Source organism: Canis lupus, chromosome 23, assembly GCF_048164855.1.
Source record: "Canis lupus baileyi chromosome 23, mCanLup2.hap1, whole genome shotgun sequence".
In the NCBI taxonomy this organism is placed as follows: Eukaryota; Metazoa; Chordata; class Mammalia; order Carnivora; family Canidae; genus Canis; species Canis lupus.
Window position 1 is genome coordinate 51,749,258 of NC_132860.1, and position 22,364 is coordinate 51,771,621.

The 22,364-nt window shown below is 41.2% G+C and overlaps 1 long non-coding RNA gene across 2 annotated transcripts; it reads left to right on the forward strand.

Annotated features, from left to right (window-relative positions):
• The first annotated feature begins 742 nt into the window (after nt 1-742).
• On the forward strand, nt 743-20,860 carry LOC140615227 (uncharacterized). Of its 2 annotated transcripts, none has more exons than XR_012016019.1 (4): nt 743-978; nt 12,254-12,442; nt 16,055-16,141; nt 20,650-20,860. It is a non-coding gene; the product is annotated as an uncharacterized lncRNA (long non-coding RNA). The 2 variants fall into 2 exon arrangements; XR_012016020.1 differs by having other exon boundaries at nt 744-978; nt 12,254-12,437; nt 20,650-20,858.
• The last annotated feature ends 1,504 nt before the right edge of the window (nt 20,861-22,364 follow it).

Here is a 22,364-nt window from a genome sequence, read left to right on the forward strand (position 1 = left end):
GGGAAAATCAAACAAACGAAAAAACCCACGGGGGAGTATCTTCGGATTCTGTATACTTTAAGTCCCTTGACTTCCTCTGGATCTTGTCCGTCTAGCTGGTCTTCTGGGGGAGGGGCCTGTTGTGCTGATTTTCAGGTGTTAGCACTTGGGGGAGCTGCTCTGCCCCCTGCCTGGTGCGGGCTCAGTGGGGGTAGTTTACCCCGTGAGGCCCCGGGAGGAACAACCACTGTGATGGGGGCCAACTCTGCAGCCCTGGAGTCAGCTCCCACAATAACTAAGGAGCTCTCCATCTGCCAGGAGGGGCATGGGAGCCCCCGGGTTCCAGGGGTCACGAACATAGGAAATGGGGAGAGCGTGCCAAGGACCAAGGACAGAGCTCCGAAAATGGCTGGAGTGCCCCCCCCCCTCAGTGGTCCCGGGCGCAGCATGGAGGCAGCTCGGGCGGAGGCTCCGAGGGGAGGGGACTGCTTGGCCACGGGAACACCTCGGAGGCATCTTAGGCGGCAGCGCTGCACGGAGGGTCTTCTCGGCCCCAGGAGCATCTCAGGAGTGGCTCTGGCAGAAGCTCCATGGGGAGGAGGCTGTGCGGCCCCTGGAGCAGCTCCTGAGTGGTTTTCATGCTTTTATATCAGCCCAAGTGCATCAGAGCGCCCTTCTGTGATGTCACGCCATGCCTTGGCCAATTACGGAGGCTCTCGGGGTGGACTGGATCAGGTGGCCAATCACCATGTAGCTCAGGTGGGCGATGTCAGACGGCTTTCTCATTGACCCCCGATACCGTTGCCTAGAAACAATTTTAAACGGAAAACAGAGTAGGAGGGGGAAAGATGGTGGAACTGTAGGGTCCCCAAGTCACCTGTCCCCACTAAATTACCTAAATAACTTTCAAATCATCCTGAAAACCTACAAATTCGGCCTGAGATTTAAAGAAAGAACAGCTGGAATGCTACAGTGAGAAGAGTTCACTCTTCTATCACGGTAAGAAGACGGGGTTGGGGAAGAAATAATGAAACAAAAGGCATCCAAGTGGGAGGGGCCCCGTGAGGACCCGGGCTAAGGCCACGTGGAGTGTCCCCAGGACACGAAAGCCCCGTCGTAGAGAAGCAGGGGTTTCACCAATTTTCCCGGGAGTTGAGCAGGATCCCAGGAGGCGCCAGGATGCGCTCAACCTACCTGGGACAGTAACAGAGCACCAGCGCCCCAGCGAGAGCGGGCCCCACATCGCGCTGAGCTCCCTAAAGGGCTGCAGCGTGCATATGGCAGGGCTCTGGAGAAGCTTGAGGCGGCTCAGGCAGCGGCTCCACTGGGAGGGAGCTGCACGGGCCTGGGTGCAGATCGGAAACGGCTCAGGCAGGGGCTCCACACAGGGGGCTGCGCCGCCCTGGGACCTGCTCAGAATGCGCTGGGGCAGAGGCTCCACATGGAGGGGGCTGGGAGGCCTAGAGCACGATTCCAACAGCTCAGGCCTGGGAGCACAGTGCTCCAGGGACACAGCCCAAGATCCAGCGCCTCCCCCTCGACAGGCAGAAGTCAGGAAGGCTCAGGACAGCAAGGACACTCTTGCCGCCGGGTTGCCCCAAGCTGGGCAGATCAGCGGCCCCTGCCCCCAGAGCATCCAGGCTTCTGCAGACTGCAAGCTCCATAGCTACTGCGGGAGCTTACTCCAGGGCTCCAGAGCTGGCCGCCTCTACTGTTGTTGTTCCTCCTGGGGCCTCACAGGATAAACAACCCCCCCTGAGGCCCACAGTGGCCTCGAGGGATAAAGAGGTTAAAAACTGGGATCCCTGAGTGGCGCAGCGGTTTGGCGCCTGTCTTTGGCCCAGGGCGCGATCCTGGAGACCCGGGATCGAATCCCACCTCAGGCTCCCAGCATGGAGCCTGCTTCTCCCTCTGCCTGTGTCTCTGCCACTCTCTCTCTCTCTCTGTGTGACTATCATAAATAAATAAAAATTTATTAAAAAAAAAAAGAGGTTAAAAACCTTTCACTGAGCCCTGCACCAGGGAGGGGGCTGAGCAGCTCCCCCAAGTGCTAACACCGGAAAATCAGCACAACAGGCCTCTTCCACAGAAGACCAGCTAGACGGACAGGGGGAAAAACAAATTATTGACCAAGAAGCACTGGAAAGTTCCAGGGGAAGCCGAGGGATTTACAGTATAGAAAATGAGAGGATACTCCCCCTTGTTTTTTGTCTTTTGATTTTGGTTTGCGTACCCCCCCCCTTTTTATTTTATTTTATTCTCTTTTTTCCTTCTTTTCTTTTTTTCTTTTTACTCTTTTTTCTTCTTTCTTTTTCTTTTCTTCTTTCTCTTATTTTTCTCATTTTCCCAATACAACTTGTTTTTGGCCAATTTGCACTGAGTATAATGACTAGAAGGAAAAAATCACCTCAAATAAGAATCAGAAACAGCTCTCTCTCCCACAGAGTTACAGAATTTGAATTACAATTCAATGTCAGAAAGCCAATTCTGAAGCACAATTATAAAGCTACTGGTGGCTCTCAAAAAAACCGTGAATGATTCCAGAGACTTCATGACTGCAGAATTTAGATCTAATCAGGCCAAAATTAAAAATCAATTAAACGAGTGAGTGACATAGAAGACAAGTTGATGGCACGGAGGGGAACTGAGGGAAAAACGAGAAAACCATTAAAAGGTCAACAGGATAGTTTACTGGAAAAAATAGTAGCCTCAGAAAGGAAAATCTACGTTTAACTGGTGTTACTGAGTGTCTCAAAAACGGACAGAGGCCTAGAATACGTATTTGAACAAATCATAGCTGAATACTTCCCTAAATTTGGGAGGGAAACAGGCATTCAGACCTAGTAAATAGATAGTTCCCACCCCAATATCAATAAAAACTGCTCTACACCTGGCATTTAATAGGGAAACTTGCAAATTCGAAAGATAAAGAGAATTTCCTTAAAGCAGCAAAAGACAAGTAATCTCTAAATTTTGTGGGGAGAAGTATTAGCATAACAGGAGAACCCTCCACAGAGACCTGGAAGGCCAGAAAGGGCTGGCAGGATATATTCAGTGTCCTAAATGAGAAGAACATGCAGCCAAGAATACTGTATCCAACAAGGCTCTCATTTAGAATAGGAGAGATAAAGAGCTTCCAAGATAGGCAGAAACTGAAAGAATATGTGACCACAAAGCCAGCTGTGCAAGAAATACTAAGGGGGATGCTGTAATAGAGGAAGTTCAAGGGAACAATCCACAAAAACAGGGACTGAATAGGTATGCTGACAGTAAATATATATCTTTCAATAGTAACTCTGAGTATTAAAGTGTCTTGCTCTTAGACTACATTGAATGATAAAAATACACAAATCAATTTTATTCCAAATTAATATTCCTTAAGTTAAACCGTATCCATACTCCACAAATTTATAACGACAGATTTTTAAAACATGCTATATAATGTGCTAATGTAACCATTTCTTATAGGCCACTGAATGATAAATACATTCAAAAAAGAGAGCAAGGAGACTTTAAAAGATGAAAGACTGCAAATTTCTGTTTGAAAACTTTAAGCATATTACTTTAAGATATGCTCGTCTTCTAAAACATGTAAATTAGTTCAACTGTATAAATCAGTTAATATGCTATGCAAGGTAATCAAAAGAAGCCCCAGAGTAATACAAGAAAGTTATTAATAGGGGGGAGGAGCAAGATGGCGGAAGAGTAGGGTCTCCAAATCACCTGTCTCCACCAAATTACCTAGAAAACCTTCAAATTAAACTGAAAATCTATCAATTCGGCCTGAGATTTAAAGAGAGACCAGCTGGAATGCTACAGTGAGAAGAGTTCGCGCATCTATCAAGGTAGGAAGATGGGGAAAAAGAAATAAAGACACAAAAGGCCTCCAAGGGGGAGGGGCCGGGGCGAGTGTCCCCAGGACAGGAGAGCCCCGTCCCGGAGGAGCAGGAGCTGCACCGACCTTCCAGGGGGAAAGGGGCTCGCGGGGAGGTGGAGCAGAACCCAGGAGGGCGGGGATGCCCTCGGGCTCCCGGGGACACTGACAGACACCTGCGCCCCGGGAGAGCGCCCCGAGCTCCCTAAGGGCTGCAGCGCGCACGGCGGGACCCGGAGCAGCTCGGGGGGCTCGGGGGCGGCTCCGCGGAGGGGGCTGCGGGGCGGGAGCAGCTCGGGGGGCTCGGGGGCGGCTCCGCGGAGGGGGCTGCGGGGCGGGAGCAGCTCGGAGGGGCTCAGGCAGAGGAAGAGGCTCCGTGCAGAGGGGGCTGCGCGGTTCCAGGAGCAGCTCGGAGGGGCTCGGGCGGCGGCTCCGCGGAGGGGGCTGCGGGGCGGGAGCGCGAATCCAACAGCACAGGCTCCGGAGCACAGAGCACCGGGACACAGCCCAGGATCCGGCCTCCCCCGGGACAGGCAGAGGCCGGGAGGGCCCAGGACAGCAAGGAAGCTCCTGCCCCGAGCTGAGCAGATCAGCGGCCCGCCCCGGAGCCTCCAGGCCCTGCAGACGGAGTTCCTGCCGGAGCTGAATCCAGGTTTCCAGAGCTGGCCCCGCCACTGGGGCTGTTCCTCCTGCAGCCTCATGGGGTAAACAACCCCCACTGAGCCCTGCACCAGGCAGGGGCACAGCAGCTCCCCCAACAGCTAACACCTGAAAATCAGTACAACAGGCCCCTCCCCCAGAACACCAGCTAGACTGACAACTTCCAGGAGAAGCCAAGGGACTTAAAGTACACAGAATCAGAAGATACTCCCCCGTGGTTCTTTTTGTTTTGTTTTGTTTTGCTTTTTGATTTGTTTCCTTCCCCCACCCCCTTTTTTTCTCCTTTTTTTTCTTTCTCTGTTTCTTCTTCTTTTTTTTTTTCGTTTTTTTTTTCCCTTTTTTTTTTTGTCTTTCTCTTTTCTTTCCTTCTTTCTCTCCTCTCTTTTTCTCTTTTTCCCAATACAACTTGCTTTTGGCCACTCTGCACTGAGCAAAATGACTAGAAGGAAAACATCACCTCAAAAGAAAGAAACAGAAACAGTCCTCTCTCCCACAGAGTTACAAAATCTGGATTACAATTCAATGTCAGAAAGCCAATTCAGAAGCACTATTATACAGCTACTGGTGGCTCTAGAAAAAAGCATACAGGACTCAAGAGACTTCATGACTGCAGAATTTAGATCCAATCAGGCAGAAAGTAAAAATCAATTGAATGAGATGCAATCCAAACTAGAAGTCCTAACGACGAGGGTGAACGAGGTGGAAGAACGAGTGAGTGACATAGAAGACAAGTTGATAGCAAAGAGGGAAACTGAGGAAAAAAGAGACAAACAATTAAAAGACCATGAAGATAGATTAAGGGAAATAAACGACAGCCTGAGAAAGAAAAACCTACGTTTAATTGGGGTTCCCGAGGGCGCCGAAAGGGACAGAGGGCCAGAATATGTATTTGAAAAAATTCTAGCTGAAAACTTTCCTAATCTGGTAAGGGAAACAGGCATTCAGATCCAGGAAATAGAGAGATCCCCCCCTAAAATCAATAAAAACCGTTCAACACCTCGACATTTAATTGTGAAGCTTGCAAATTCCAAAGATAAAGAGAAGATCCTTAAAGCAGCAAGAGACAAGAAATCCCTGACTTTTATGGGTAGGAGTATTAGGGTAACAGCTGACCTCTCCACAGAGATCTGGCAGGCCAGAAAGGGCTGGCAGGATATATTCAGGGTCCTAAATGAGAAGAACATGCAACCAAGAATCCTTTATCCAGCAAGGCTCTCATTCAAAATGGAAGGAGAGATAAAGAGCTTCCAAGACAGGCAGCAACTAAAAGAATATGTGACCTCCAAACCAGCTCTGCAAGAAATTTTAAGGGGGACTCTTAAAATTCCCCTTTAAGAAGAAGTTCAGTGGAACAGTCCACAAAACCAAGGACTGAATAGATATCATGATGACACTAAACTCATATCTCTCAATAGTAACTCTGAATGTGAACGGGCTTAATGACCCCATCAAAAGGCGCAGGGTTTCAGACTGGATAAAAAAGCAGGACCCATCTATTTGCTGTCTACAAGAGACTCATTTTAGACAGAAGGAAACCTACAGCCTGAAAATAAAAGGTTGGAGAACCATTTACCATTCGAATGGTCCTCAAAAGAAAGCAGGGGTAGCCATCCTTATATCAGATAAACTAAAATTTACCCCAAAGACTGTAGTGAGAGATGAAGAGGGACACTATATCATACTTAAAGGATCTATTCAACAAGAGGACTTAACAATCCTCAATATATATGCCCCGAATGTGGGAGCTGCCAAATATATAAATCAATTATTAACCAAAGTGAAGAAATACTTAGATAATAATACACTTATACTTGGTGACTTCCATCTAGCTCTTTCTATACTCAATAGGTCTTCTAAGCACAACATCTCCAAAGAAACGAGAGCTTTAACTGATACACTGGACCAGATGGATTTCACAGATATCTACAGAACTTTACATCCAAACTCAACTGAATACACATTCTTCTCAAGCGCACATGGAACTTTCTCCAGAAAGACCACATATTGGGTCACAAAACGGGTCTGAACCGATACCAAAAGATTGGGATTGTCCCCTGCATATTCTCAGACCACAATGCCTTGAAATTAGAACTAAATCACAACAAGAAGTTTGGGAGGACCTCAAAAACGTGAAGGTTAAGGACCATCCTGCTAAAAGATGAAAGGGTCAACCAGGAAATTAAGGAAGAATTAAAAAGATTCATGGAAACTAATGAGAATGAAGATACAACCGTTCAAAATCTTTGGGATGCAGCAAAAGCAGTCCTAAGGGGGAAATACATCACAATACAAGCATCCATTCAAAAACTGGAAAGAACTCAAATACAAAAGCTAACCTTACACCTAAAGGAGCTCGAGAGAAAACAGCAAATAGATCCTACACCCAAGAGAAGAAGGGAGTTAATAAAGATTCAAGCAGAACTCAATGAAATCAAGACCAGAAGAACTGTGGAACAGATCAACAGAACCAGGAGTTGGTTCTTTGAAAGAATTAATAAGATAGATAAACCATTAGCCAGCCTTATTAAAAAGAAGAGAGAGAAGACTCAAATTAATAAAATCATGAATGAGAAAGGAGAGATCACTACCAACACCAAGGAAATACAAACGATTTTAAAAACCTATTATGAACAGCTATACGCCAATAAATTAGGCAATCTAGAAGAAATGGACGCATTCCTCGAAAGCCACAAACTACCAAAACTGGAACAGGAGGAAATAGAAAACCTGAACAGGCCAATAACCAGGGAGGAAATTGAAGCAGTCATCAAAAACCTCCCAAGACACAAGAGTCCAGGGCCAGATGGCTTCCCAGGGGAATTTTATCAAACGTTTAAAGAAGAAACCATACCTATACTCCTAAAGCTGTTTGGAAAGATAGAAAGAGATGGAGTACTTCCAAATTCGTTCTATGAAGCCAGCATCACCTTAATTCCAAAACCAGACAAAGACCCCACCAAAAAGGAGAATTACAGACCAATATTCCTGATGAACATGGATGCAAAAATTCTCAACAAGATACTAGCCAATAGGATCCAACAGTACTTTAAGAAAATTATTCACCATGACCAAGTAGGATTTATGCCTGGGACACAAGGCTGGTTCAACACCCGTAAAACAATCAATGTGATTCATCATATCAGCAAGAGAAAAACCAAGAACCATATGATCCTCTCATTGGATGCAGAGAAAGCATTTGACAAAATACAGCATCCATTCCTGATCAAAACTCTTCAGAGAGTAGGGATAGAGGGAACATGCCTCGACATCTTAAAAGCCATCTATGAAAAGCCCACAGCAAATATCATTCTCAATGGGGAAGCACTGGGAGCCTTTCCCCTAAGATCAGGAACAAGACAGGGATGTCCACTCTCACCACTGCTGTTCAACATAGTACTGGAAGTGCTAGCCTCAGCAATCAGACAACAAAAAGACATTAAAGGCATTCAAATTGGCAAAGAAGAAGTCAAACTCTCCCTCTTCGCCGATGACATGATACTCTACCTAGAAAACCCAAAAGCCTCCACTCCAAGATTGCTAGAACTCATACAGCAATTCGGTAGCATGGCAGGATACAAAATCAATGCCCAGAAGTCAGTGGCATTTCTATACACTAACAATGAGACTGAAGAAAGAGAAATTAAGGAGTCAATCCCATTTATAATTGCACCCAAAAGCATAAGATACCTAGGAATAAACCTAACCAAAGATGTAAAGGATCTATACCCTCAAAACTATAGAACACTTCTGAAAGAAATTGAGGAAGACACAAAGAGATGGAAAAATATTCCGTGCTCATGGATTGGCAGAATTAATATTGTGAAAATGTCAGTGTTACCCAGGGCAATATACACGTTTAATGCAATCCCTATCAAAATACCATGGACTTTCTTCAGAGAGTTAGAACAAATTATTTTAAGATTTGTGTGGAATCAGAAAAGACCCCCGAATAGCCAGGGGAATTTTAAAAAAGAAAAACATTTCTGGGGGCATCACAATGCCAGATTTCAGGTTGTACTACAAAGCTGTGGTCATCAAGACAGTGTGGTACTGGCACAAAAACAGACACATAGATCAGTGGAACAGAATAGAGAATCCAGAAGTGGACCCTGAACTTTATGGGCAACTAATATTCGATAAAGGAGGAAAGACTATCCATTGGAAGAAAGACAGTCTCTTCAATAAATGGTGCTGGGAAAATTGGACATCCACATGCAGAAGAATGAAACTAGACCACTCTCTTTCACCGTACACAAAGATAAACTCAAAATGGATGAAAGATCTAAATGTGAGTCAAGATTCCATCAAAATCCTAGAGAAGAACACAGGCAACACTCTTTTTGAACTCGGCCATAGTAACTTCTTGCAAGATACATCCACGAAGGCAAAAGAAACAAAAGCAAAAATGAACTATTGGGACTTCATCAAGATAAGAAGCTTTTGCACAGCAAAGGATACAGTCAACAAAACTCAAAGACAACCTACAGAATGGGAGAAAATATTTGCAAATGAGCTATCAGATAAAGGGCTAGTTTCCAAGATCTATAAAGAACTTATTAAACTCAACAGCAAAGAGACAAACAATCCAATCATGAAATGGGCAAAAGACATGAACAGAAATCTCACAGAGGAAGACATATACATGGCCAACACGCACATGAGAAAATGCTCTGCATCACTTGCCATCAGGGAAATACAAATCAAAACCACAATGAGATACCACCTCACACCAGTGAGAATGGGGAAAATTAACAAGGCAGGAAACAACAAATGTTGGAGAGGATGCGGAGAAAAGGGAACCCTCATACACTGTTGGTGGGAATGTGAACTGGTGCAGCCACTCTGGAAAACTGTGTGGAGGTTCCTCAAAGAGTTAATAATAGACCTGCCCTATGACCCAGCAATTGCACTGTTGGGGATTTACCCCAAAGATACAAATGCAATGAAACGCCGGGACACCTGCACCCCGATGTTTATAGCAGCAATGGCCAGGATAGCCAAACTGTGGAAGGAGCCTCGGTGTCCAACGAAAGATGAATGGATGAAGAAGATGTGGTTTATGTTTACAATGGAATATTTCTCAGCTATTAGAAATGACAAATACCCACCATTTGCTTCAACGTGGATGGAACTGGAGGGTATTATGCTGAGGGAAGTAAGTCAGTCGGAGAAGGACAAACATTGTAAGTTCTCATTCATTTGGGGAATATAAATAATAGTGAAAGAGAATATAAGGGAAGGGAGAAGAAATGTGTGGGAAATATCAGAAAGGGAGACAGAATGTAAAGATTGCTAACTCTGGGAAACGAACTAGGGGTGGTAGAAGGGGAGGATGGCGGGGGGTGGGAGTGAATGGGTGACGGGCACTGGGGGTTATTCTGTATGTTAGTAAATTGAACACCAATAAAAAATAAATTAGAAATAAAAAAAAGTTATTAATATATATTATAAGTATTATGTTTCCATTTATTATTTATTAGGTAATATAATAAGTTATGTTTCTATGATGCTGTATTTGTTTTAAAGTGGATATCTTTCAACTCTCAGATAAGAAAAACAAGGAGAAAAACAGTGTTTTTTTTACAATCATAAATCTAGTCAGAGATATTCTACTTGTAAATCTTTCTTATTTGTATTTCTATAGCCTATGGCTAAATGGATTTTTCACTTTTGGTTTAGACAATGTGGAAATAGGTCAGGTAACAGGACTTTCCCTTGTTAGATCTCCCATGTACGTCTGTACATAGGCTCAGAGTCAGATCATACACACACTTTCTGGAATAAAAAAATATGGATCCACTGAAGGATTCATAACTATTAGACCTGAGCTTCACCCAGAACATCTGTGCCCTCCTGGGAAAGTGTCCTTAACATAGTTCTGGTCCTAGTGCTTTCTTGCAAGCTGCAATTAGGAGGGCTGTCTTACTTCTACTAAAAATGCACATTCCAAAACGTAGCCTGTGGCAGCCTGAGGGATGATAACAGAGGATGAAAAGCAGACAGTGTACCTTGCTTGGAAGTGTGGCTTCTGCTTATTTGCTTACTCCAAGTCCTGGAACTTGCCAGCACCAGTCTTTAAATTCTGTTATTTCAGGGCACCTGGGTGGCTCAGTGTTTGAGCATATATCTGCCTTTGGCTCAGGTCGTGATCCCAGGGTCCAGGGTTGGAGTCCCACATCAAACTCCCCGCAGGGAGCCTATTTCTCCCTTTGCCCATGTCTCTGCCTCTCTCTCTGTATGTTTCTTATGAATAAATAAATAAAAACCTTTAAAAAAATGCCTCCTTTTGAAGTACCAAGCTCTTCTACAAAACAGTATATGAAAACTGGAAATTACAGAAAGTATGTTTCTGGCACTTGCATGAAAGAAACTTACAGAAATGTCCTTGAGGGAGAAAAAATTATCAGGGATATTAAATAATGAATTAAAAAAATGGGGATGAAACCTTGTATTCATGGCTCTTCGTGAAGATAAAACTGAAATGCATCTATATATTAATATAAAGCAATAACATAAAAAATAAACTGTTTAATATGATGGATGATGTTGCTTTGCTAAAGTCACTACAGGTGTTAGGTATACAGTAGAAGATGGAGCTCCTGACACTCTCTTCTAAGATTAGTTTAGACATGGAACTGTACAGAAATTGGGGTGAGGGTAGTAATGTATGAGACCCTTACAGTTGATTTCTGTTTGCTCTGGAGGCTGAGGGAATGGAAAGAAATTAACGTAAATGACAATTTCAGAGGAGATTCTGGGTTCCTGGCTGCATGTAAGGTATGTAAAAAGGAGGAATCTCAACTACTCTTAAATTTGAGAAACTTTTTTAACACATTTAAATCCTGGGCAAAAAGAGTGCTTTTGTTGTAGAGTTTCCAACAGTAAGAAGATCAGAGTGAGTCATGGCATAGGCTGAATGTTAGTTGATCCATTTAGGGCAACCTTTTCCCAACTGTGTTTTATAAAAGGCCAAAGCACAAAACAAAACAAGTGTTCTATTGGTTCATCCTGGTGTAAAGCTGACTATCAAATTATTTATCAACATTTATCTGATTTAGTGAATGAGCCTATTCAAGAAAGTCTAGTATTGGAAAAGAAATTATTTTTGTAGAAAGGCCATTCACTGACCTTTACCATTTTTGAGAAGTTTCCATTGACCTACTTCAACTACTTGGGGGCAGCAAGTTGACCCTCGACAGAATTTCTTACCATGAAATTAAACATATTATCCCCCAAAATGTGATTTGTGTGGTGAAGTTTAAAATCTGGGATTTATTTATGCTCCAGGATTTCACCCAGTTGCTCCAACAAAAAGTTTTCACTCAGTCTACCTCTAGTGTTTTGGGAAGGCAGATGACTTCTACTACATGGGGTGACTCAAGGGATATGTCCCTTTACTGTACTCTGCTTTAATTGAAGAAGGAACCTACGAAACATTTAAACTGCCAAGAGTTTCCTAGGAGACTGCCTTTCCTTCTGATATTGCGTCTAAATTGTCTGATTTGCATACAGCCTCCAAAGTAATATACAATTTTCTGGATTTAAAAAAGATATTCTTTCCTTTGGCTAAGAATATATACTATGAACTGAATTTTATCTCCCCTCCTCCCCTCCCTAATGAATATGTTGAAGCCCTAACCCTCAATGTCACTATATCTGGAGACAGGGCCTTATTGGAGGTAATGTTTAAATGTGATCATAAGGGTAAGACTCTGATCTTGATAGGATTGGTCCTTATAGGAAGAGACACCAGAGACCTTGCTCTTTCTCTGCCATATGAGGACAAGTGAGAAGACAGCCGTCAGCAAGCCGGGAAGAGCACTCTCACGCGAAACCCATCCTGCTGGACCTTGATCCTGGACTTCTAGCCTCCAGAACAGAGAAAATAAGTTTCTGCTGCTCACAGCACCAGTCTGCAGCCTGAGCTGAGTAATACAATAAGTTAGGGTATCAAGGGTAGGGTCCATGTTAGACTTGCTCATATTTTTTAAAAGATTTTTTCTATACATTCATTTGAGAGAGAGCAAGGAAGAGCAAAGAAAGGGGGGAAGTTCAGAGGGAGAGGGAGACACCGAGAGTCCAATGGACTCAGGGCTCGATCCCAGGACCCAGGGATCGTGTCTGAACCAGAGGGAGATGTTTAACTGACCTAGTCACCCAGGCATTCCTAGATTTGCTCATTTTTTAATCCCAGAGCATTTTCAGTGCCTATTAAATAGTAGGTGCTCAAAAAGTCTTTACTGAATAAACAAATCTATAATTGAATCCAAAATACAAAAGTTAGTCAACAGATAAGCATCTGAATTCTCTTTGAGTAGAACTGGTTTCAGATGCATTCTCTGGCTAGTTTATTAGATTGTATATGGGCAGCATGGACATTCAGTGTAGAGCCAATCCCAGGTTCTTCTTCCCTTTCTATCTGCCCCTTTACGTTTTTCCTCCATTTGACTATGTAGGTGTTCAGAGAATGCAGCTTGGGATCCAGACTGCCTGGGCCCAAGTCCTGGCTCTACCTCTCGTGACCTCAGGCAAGGTGGTTAACTACCCCATGTGCCAATAACAGCATGTGTAAAAATGGAGATAATTATAGTACCTATGAGGAGGTTGCTGTGGGAATTAAACTGATACATGTCATGCTTAGAAAACAAATAGTGAGCTCTCATCACTCATAGTTATCAATTATTCTTAAACCTACTTTAACCAGAGATCTAATATCTCCTTCCTTTTGTACCTTCAACCTCTATACTGGCTCCTTCCCAGCAACATTTATATATGAACAAATCTCCCGATTTAGAAGATAAAAAATTCTCCCTTGACCCTTTACCTCTCTTTGCCTACAGGCCAGTCCTTTCCCTCTGCTTTTACATTTTTTTAAAGATTTATTTATTTGAGAGAGAGAGAAAGACATGTGGATGGGGTGGGGTAGGGAAGAAGGGACAGAGGACAGGGGAGTGGGACAGACTTCCACTCAGCAGAGAGTCCTATGTGATGCTCCACATGGGGCTCAATCTCCCCACCCTCCCCTACCAGGAGATCATGACTTGAGCCGAAACCAGGAGCCAGAGGCTTAGTGGACAGAGCCACCCAGGTGCCCCCACAGCCACTTTTCAGACCAGTCACATATACCACCATCATCATTTTCCCAGGTTGCAACCCTCAGTATATTTCAGTTTCACATCTCAGATCCCTGCCTACACTTCCTCTTCCTGAATATCTTGGAATACAATGGTCATTGATTCTGTTCTTAATTTGCTTTAATTTCAAGCTCAATCTAATGATACTGAACACATCCTCCTTCTCTCTCTTCTGTTGTCTTCCAAACCACATTCTCTGGACCACCTGCTTATCTGACCATTTATCCCTGCATCTCTTGCAGACTTCCTCTTATCACTTGCTTTGGGAGGTCCTCAAGGCTCTGAGTCTACAGTCACTTCTCAGCCAACTGCATCTGCTTCTCTCCTTCTCCTTGCACAACCATCTAATCACCACACACCATCTGCTGGGTCTCTTACGTGTCTCTCAGATGTATTATGCTAGTCCATCTCCACCATCAATCCTGGCCCAGCCCAGCATCCATCTCTCACTTTTTTTAAAGATTTATTTATTTTTTGTTCATTCATTCATTCATTCATTCATTCATCATGAGAGACATACAGAGAGAGGCACAGACACAGGCAGAGGGTGAAAGAGGCTCCCTGCAGCAAACCCGATGTGGGACTTGATCCAGGGACCCCGGGATCACAACCTGAGCCAAAGGCAGATGCTCAACCACTGAGCCACCCAGGTGCCCCTCTCACTTTTTTGTATAATAGCCCCATAGCTGGCTTTTTCTATTTCTCATCTTGTCCTCTCTCGGTTTCCTTTCAAAAATGCAAAGAGGATCAGTCCTTTGTCTGTTTGAACTCTCTAAGTAACTTGTCAACACCCTTAGGAAATGGTTCTCCTACTCTAATGTGCCAGGAAGGCTTCAGGACCTGCCTTTTGCCTACCTTTCTAGCTCAGCTCTCACTCACCCTGCTATACTACTCTCTTAATCTATACTCCATGGGCTTTGAGTTACTCAGTGTCTAATACTCACTCTTGCCAGGACCTTTAGCATCCTGGACCCTCTTTGTAGAGTTTTGCCACCATGTTCTTCAGTCTAGGTGGCAGTCTGTTATTTCTCCTCCAATAGCATCTTTCTCTGACATAAAATTTTGTTTTAAAATCTGTATCTTTGCTCCATGAGAAGAAGAATTATCTATGTCTCCTTTGGCTTTCAACACACAATACACATTTAAATATTTGTTGAACAGGTGAGTGAATTATCCCTCCTCAATTTTCCTTATGCTCATTTTTAATCCTTTGGTTCAATTGCTTTGCTCTGTATGATGGTAAATTTTATGTCTTAACTGGACGGAGGCAAGGATGCCTGAATATTTCATCAAATGTTCTGAATATTTCAGTGAAGATATTTCTGGCTGACATATAGTATATAAACATATATATTTAAAGATTTCATTTTATTCCTGAGAGACTCACAGAGAGACAAAGACATACACAGAGGGAGAAGCTCCCCCCTGCAGGGAGCCTGATGCAGAACTCGATTCCAGGATCCCGGGATCATGATCTGAGCAGATGCTCAGTGACTGAGCCACCCAAGTGCCCCGAGTTTAATATTTAAATCAATAGATGAGGTAAAACAGATTGTCCTTCCTAATGTGGGTGGGCCTCATGCAATCGCTGAAGTCCTGAATAGAACAAAAAGACTGACCATCTCTGAATAAAAGGAAATTATTCCTGCCTTATTGCCTTCTAGCTGGGACATTGGTATTTTCTTGCCTTCAGACTCCAATTGAAGCATCAGCTCTTCCTATCTTGAGCCTGCCAGTCTTGAATTGAAGGTGCACTATTGTTTCTCATGGTTCTTAGGTCTTTGGGCTCAGACTAGAACTTGCACCATTGGCCCTGCTGGGTCTCCAGCTTGTAGACTCACCCCACAGGTCTCAGGACTTGTCAGCTTCCATAATTGTATGAGCCAATTCCTTATAATAAGCCTCTCTCTTTGTATATCTCTATCTATCTCTGTATCTATCTATCACAATATCTGTCTACCTATACATATATATCTCCTATTGGTTCTGTTTCTCTGAAGAATCCTGACTAATACAATCTGTCAATAATATTTGGAGTTGGAAATATACCAAGAAGTGATCAGATACATAGATAATAAACATAAATGTTTACCACCTGTCACTAGCAGCAATTTTCTAAATATAACTAAGTTTGAATTTTGTTTTTCTTTTTTATTCAAAAATTGCCAAAATCCAGAAAGTCATCAGCAAAAAAACCAACAAAAATCAAGACAGGTATCAGTAAGCTGCAAACTGAGCAAGACAGTCTTTAGGGAAGTGTCATGTAGTAATACTTATACCACCAACTAGTTCATGTGCACGTCGGTTTTTTAAAATTCATATTTCCAAAATAACATTTCAAAGGGTACTTAGGGTCTATAAATAGCTTACAAATTTTAATCTATAATGTAGCTAAAATCTCTTATAGAGTTCTGCACCTGACAAAAGAAGTTGCTGAACAGATGAGGGAAGGAGAGGAGAGATTAAGCAAATTCCACCTAATTCTAGGCACGTGGTGAGTCTCGTGTATGTTCCATAAATTAATGTCCTGTGTGGCCATGTAGCCATGTGGCACATTCCTAATTCCTGCTTCCACTATTGAATTGTCTGACATGAAAGCTCAGATAAGTTCATCATCAACAACAAAATTTGAGTACGGCTCTGTGCTAGGTTCTTTCCTAACTGTGGAGAAAACATAAGAATGACAAATGCTCATTCTCAAAATGAGAGTAGGAAAATCAGAGGAATGAAGGAAATGAAGAGTGAATTCAATGGTCGATTCTCTGTTCTTCACTCAACTTGCCTTCATTTCTCCATCATTCACCTTCAAGCCAATTCATGGAGTATGGGAATAGCACAGATCCATGCCAATTATTTTTATACAAATGTGCATATACACAAAGTGATCATGGGCTTAACAGCAGTTTACAAGAGACTTGGGGTGTTTGGAGAAATAAAAGTTCAATTGAAACAATTGAAGTGGGGTTAACCTGGGATGCACAGTCAGTTGAACATCAGTCAGACTCTTGGTTTCAGTTCAGGTGGTGATCTCAGAATCTTGAGATCACAAGCCTGGCTCCATGCTCAGTGCAGAGTCTTCTTAGGACTCTCTCTTCCTCTCCCTTTGCCCCTCCCCTACCCCCAAGCTTGCTCCCTCTCTCAAATAAATAAATGTCCTTAAAAAAAAAGAAAAGAAACAATTAAGTGGTCAGAGCTGCTAAAAAAGCTAATAGTTCTTAATGTTGTTCCCATTTGCAGAAATAAAGTGCCCTGATTGAAGTAGATAATAATTTTCTTTTTTTTTTTTAATTTTTTATTTATTTATTTATGATAGTCACAGAGAGAGAGAGAGAGAGAGAGGCAGAGACACAGGCAGAGGGAGAAGCAGGCTCCATGCACCGGGAGCCCGATGTGGGATTCGATCCCGGGTCTCCAGGATCACGCCCTGGGCCAAAGGCAGGCACCAAACCGCTGCGCCACCCAGGGATCCCGATAATAATTTTCTAATTGTACACTTTATTATCTATTGCTGAAAGATCTTGGATATTTCACCTGGAGTAAAACAATTAAGACACACTTGGAAACTTTCTTCAAACCTTTGGTCCTCTTTCTATGGGTGAAAACTTGGGAAAAGTGTGAAAATTACAGATATCTCTTACTGTTAAGAACTTTCTAGCAACTAAAACAATAGAACAAAGAAATGATACTGACTCAGCTCTCTTGGCCTGCGAGAGCTGAGTAAGTATCATAATCTCATTGGATGTGATCAAGAAGAGAGTGGACGACACCTGTAAAAGAGGATCTAGAAAGAATTATTCTACTGTCTGGAAGTTAAATTAGATGACCTTTAGTTCTCTCCTCAAATTCTGAAACTCCATGGTTTTATTTATTTTTATTTCCCTAAGATTTAATTTTTTTTAAATTAATCTCTACACCCAATGTGGGGCTCGAACTTACAACCCCAGATCAAGAGTCACATGCTCTACCAACTAAGCCAGCCGGCCCCTGAAATACCATAATTTTAGGTTTTAGTAAGTTGTGGACTGTTTACTTGTACATTTGTAGAGACTTTAAAAGCACATTATTAAAACTTTTATAGTATGTCCAATCACATCATTACACATGCAAAAAAAAAAAACCCTCAGAAAATTTGCTGAATAAATGTTAACATAATAAAGTACACATTTTGATACCTCACCAAACTAAGGGTGTACAGTATTTCATGAACTCAACATTTTCTTTTAATTCAAATCTTACATGATATAAAGACCTAGAAAAACATTGGTAATCTGAATTATTTTACATAGAAAGATAATCCATGGGCTCTCTAAAGCTACTGAATACTATCCTTTTCATTATATCTCCTATTAATGCCTTTATTATTCTTTTGTTTCTGTTTTGTTTGTTGAAAATATCCTCATTACAAGTAAGAACAATGATAAATTTTGTTAAATATTTGCTTTTGAGTACTTAGGATCTGAGTACTTGCTCTGATGTACTCCAGGGAATTTTCTTATTTATTTTATCTTCCTGTCCATTCATTGTTTCTAATAAAAGGTTAAGACTAAAATAGTTCTCCCTCAGAAATGTACAACAGCATATTTAATTTTGCTTTAGTATCTAAAAGTTAGTGGGTAATCAAAATGAGATGATGTAAACTTTCTGCATATTCTTCTCAATACCATTTTTCTCCAACAACAACTACCTTTCAAATATTTAAAGTTCTGAATCTGAGATCCTGTGAAACAAGTCTTATTTTCATCATGGATCTTAATAATATGTTAATAAAGTATCTCAGATATAACTGTCTGTTGGAATCCCATCAAAAGTGGAGCTAGCTTTCCCTTTAATATATAATTCTCTTCTTCTGATTGGCATCTTTCATCCTTCCTGGCTAGCTACTTGCTTCTGTGACACCTGTGGCCTCTCAATTCCTTTCTTAATGCAGCTGTTTAGGCCTGCCAGAGGAAACTATCAGGAAAGTCCCCCAGTTGACATTCTGTAGGTAGCCCTGAGATGCAACCAAAGGCTTTTCCTGGGTCCAGCCACATTGAGACTCCAGCAACCCAAGCAGGGTCCTTACCATTTAACCTTCAACTCCTCTATCTACAGCCAATGTTTCTTTTTTCCTCTTTCTTTGAAATAATGTCAATTACTCTCAAAGTTCTCAAAGCCTTGCTGCTTAGACTCAGTGAATGAAGGCATCATTTGGAAAGATGTAAGACCATACGTATCATGATAAAAGAATGAAACACTGATTTTTTAATGACAAGAAAAGAGTGTCTTATAAAACGTTTCATTCCAATACACAAGCAATGTATTAAGCAATACATTAGCAATGTGCAATACACAAGATATGTTAGCTCCTGAAAGCCTTGAAAAAAGCCTTTTCCTTCACTGACAGAGAGTAGGTTTTATCAGCTCAGCTGTTGACAGCTTTCCCCTCATTCAGTCTTTGCATGAAAAACATAATTAATACTGCCTTGAATAGTCCAAGCTGAGTTGAGAAACCATCTGTCAGAGATGTCATGTAAGTAATTCCTGCCTGGGATGGAACTGGATGTTAACCAGTTTAACCAGCTTTCTTTCAAACCTGGACTCTCCTTAACCATGGTAAAAATTCATTTTTTCCAAATGGGAAAGTTGGTCCATGTGATGTTTGCATTCTAATGGAGTCATTATAAGACGAAAATCAAATCTTTCTGTATGTCAAAGACCAGTCCCTCACTCCCACCCTTTCTTTCTTTCTCTTTCCCTCTAAGGGCTACCTAAAAATAGACCATTTCTGCAAAGAGAATTTAAAAATTAAGGGGAAAAGTCTCTAAATTTATGTTCTCTTTATATTAAGAGAAAAAGTCTCAAGGGAAAAATTCGGTGCACTCATCCCAGTTTAATTTACAATTGGGTTGCTAGTGTCTAGAAGCCACTGCCTCTGTGATGGTTTCATACCTCAATGTTAAAAATCAGAATGAGACAAATTCTAATGAATAGAAGTCCACACAAACAATTGCTGCTTTTGTTGGTTCCTCTGGTACCAAGTCTAAGAATAGAAAGAAAATAAAAAACCTGGCAACACAACAACATCATCTTTTACAGCCATCTTTCTCTTCAGCATAAACTGAGGCATGTGTTTGATGGAGGGAGGGAAAGAGTGTTTCTTTTATTTCCCCTCAGTAAAGGAGCTTAGTTCCATTAAACAATGTTGGAAAACATATTGGAGATAGTATATTTAAAATTAATTTAAAATCTAAAGTGTTTTTAATGCCTTTTAATATAAACAAAAATTGATTTTATTAAAATGCTTTCAGATATTACAATACAATGATTTATTTATCACTCCAAGTCTGTAGCATGACTATAACTTCCTTTCTAAGTATATTGATTTTTAAGTGTATTATGGAAGTGGAAAAAGAACCAAAACAGTCTACCAAAATTCTTCACCAGCCCTCTTAAATAGAACCAGGTCCATTATGTCAATGGAGTCTATTTCAAAACAGTATGGGAAAATTAGTTTTTCAAAAGGATAGGATTAACCAGTTAGAAACATTCATTAAATAACAAAGGACAGGTCATACTTTTCTAAGTTGTGTTTTGCTGAGTTGAAACATGAAATGTCAAATATTGATAAAATATTCAAAGTTAAGTACACCAAAATGTCTGAAATATTGATATGGATTATCAACCTTTTCGAGTCTTTGCAGAACCTAAAAATGTCCTTGTTAACATGAGAAACTTAAAAGATCATATTTCTCTGTAGATACAGTGCCCAGATAGAATTGATTTAAAATTTAAAGCACCTTTAGAAGAAAATTGCAGTGTTGTTGAAGTTAAACATAGAGCAAAAATCATACTTGTTACTTTTCTTCCATGTTTTCTGTTCAGGACTCCTTAGACTTTAAGGTATTTAATCCAACTCAGAATAAATGTTGGTGCAAAAAATTTAATTTTAACTTTTGGGGCATTTAGCTCTCACAATGATGATCCTTCCAAATGCTAGTAACAATAATTATGTATTTTTCCTAGCTTGTGATATAAGGTATCATGCCTCTTGGTGTATTATTCTTCGATCAAGATTGCCTGACTTCAAATGAAGAACTCCACTTCAGAGCTCTGCTTATATATAAGACTATTACCTGAGGAATTATTACTAGGCTGATTTTCAGTTATGTGTCCTGGTATTAATAAATCCTTGTTATTTCCCATGGAATAGAGTGTTTTTGTTACTAGTGCCTGGTTTTTAGACATCTACACTTGCATTTGTGATAGTGAAAGGGAAGAGCAATACAAACTGTAAGGTGAAATCCGTAGAAGATCCAAAATCATTGCGGTCAGTAGACAGAGGCATGACAGTGTTGCTGTTAAGAACAGACCCTGGAGTACAGAGTACTTGGATTCAGGTCTAAATAGCTGTATGACTTGGGCAGTTACTTAACCTCTTCCGGCTACAGTTTCATTGTCTTGGTTGTAAAAGGAGGGTTGCTAGAGGTTTAAGTAAAATCTGTGGGTTTGTATCTGTATGTATCTGTATACATATGTATATATATCTACAATTAAGAGATATAGATCATATTTTATATGCATTACTTTGTATATGGATATATATTAAGATTATATATATCTACTTAAGATATATAAATGATACTCATTTAAAATATATACATGGATATATACATATATTCACTTCAGATTTTATGTATGTAATAGAGGCTCATTTTTTTATCAGGTGGTGTTCCTTAAATATTAACTATTATATTGGCTTGTCACTTCTATGTCTGAACTGCTAATGAGTTAACAAAATTGATTGATCTGATGATTCTTGCCATGTTTTTTCTTTCAAGTTTCAGTTATAGCAAAATGTCAATTAAGAAATTGAGTAAACACATAACAAGAAGTCTTAGAGCAAGGTGCTGAGTTCATAGACAGGATAATCACTTCCGGAATACATACGGATGAAGTCTTTGTAGAACTAGAAGAGGGGCTTTTAATGGACTTTTGTTTTAGAGATGATGGATTGACGTTTATTCTAATGAATATCCAGCCTGATGAGGACCCTCCTAGCAACTGCCTCTCACTGCCTAGTACTAAAACAGTAGCTTTCCGAGTTAAGTATAACTTCCTATAAACCAAAACACTAATACCTGAGCTTCATAAGGACAGATTTTGTTTGTGTTGGGTCATTGCTGCTGTATCTGCAGAATTTAGGCAAATGCCTTGCAAATAATGGGTGCACAGTAATTATTTCTTGAATGAACTGAATGGATGGAAAACTTGTTTTTTTCTTTAAAATAGGATTAACATTAAAAGCAAAAACAAAAAAACAAAAAGTAGCAGGCTTTCCTACTTCCTGACAGATTTCTGAACCTAGGAACGCTGGTAAGCAGGTAAGCAGGGATGAGGAGCATCATATGAAGGATGTAAGTGCAAACATGTACATTTAGCAAGTATCCTAGAAGTCAAGGATTTGGTTAAGCATTCACAGGAATGTGTGGTGTGGTGCCACACCTAACTCAGATTCCTGTGCAATGGGTCACATTCATATTACAAATATTTGCTTAGCATCTGACTAACTTTAGTGTCTATACTTATACTTTTATCTGGCCAATGTTTTCAGAAATCCTTTACCTATGACCAAGTTTCATAAAGTGACACTTTAACTTTCTGCAAACATTTGGTTTGCTACTCAGCTTTGACTAGCTAAAGTAATCAGTTTGACATGACCCATTCCACAGGTGGGGTTG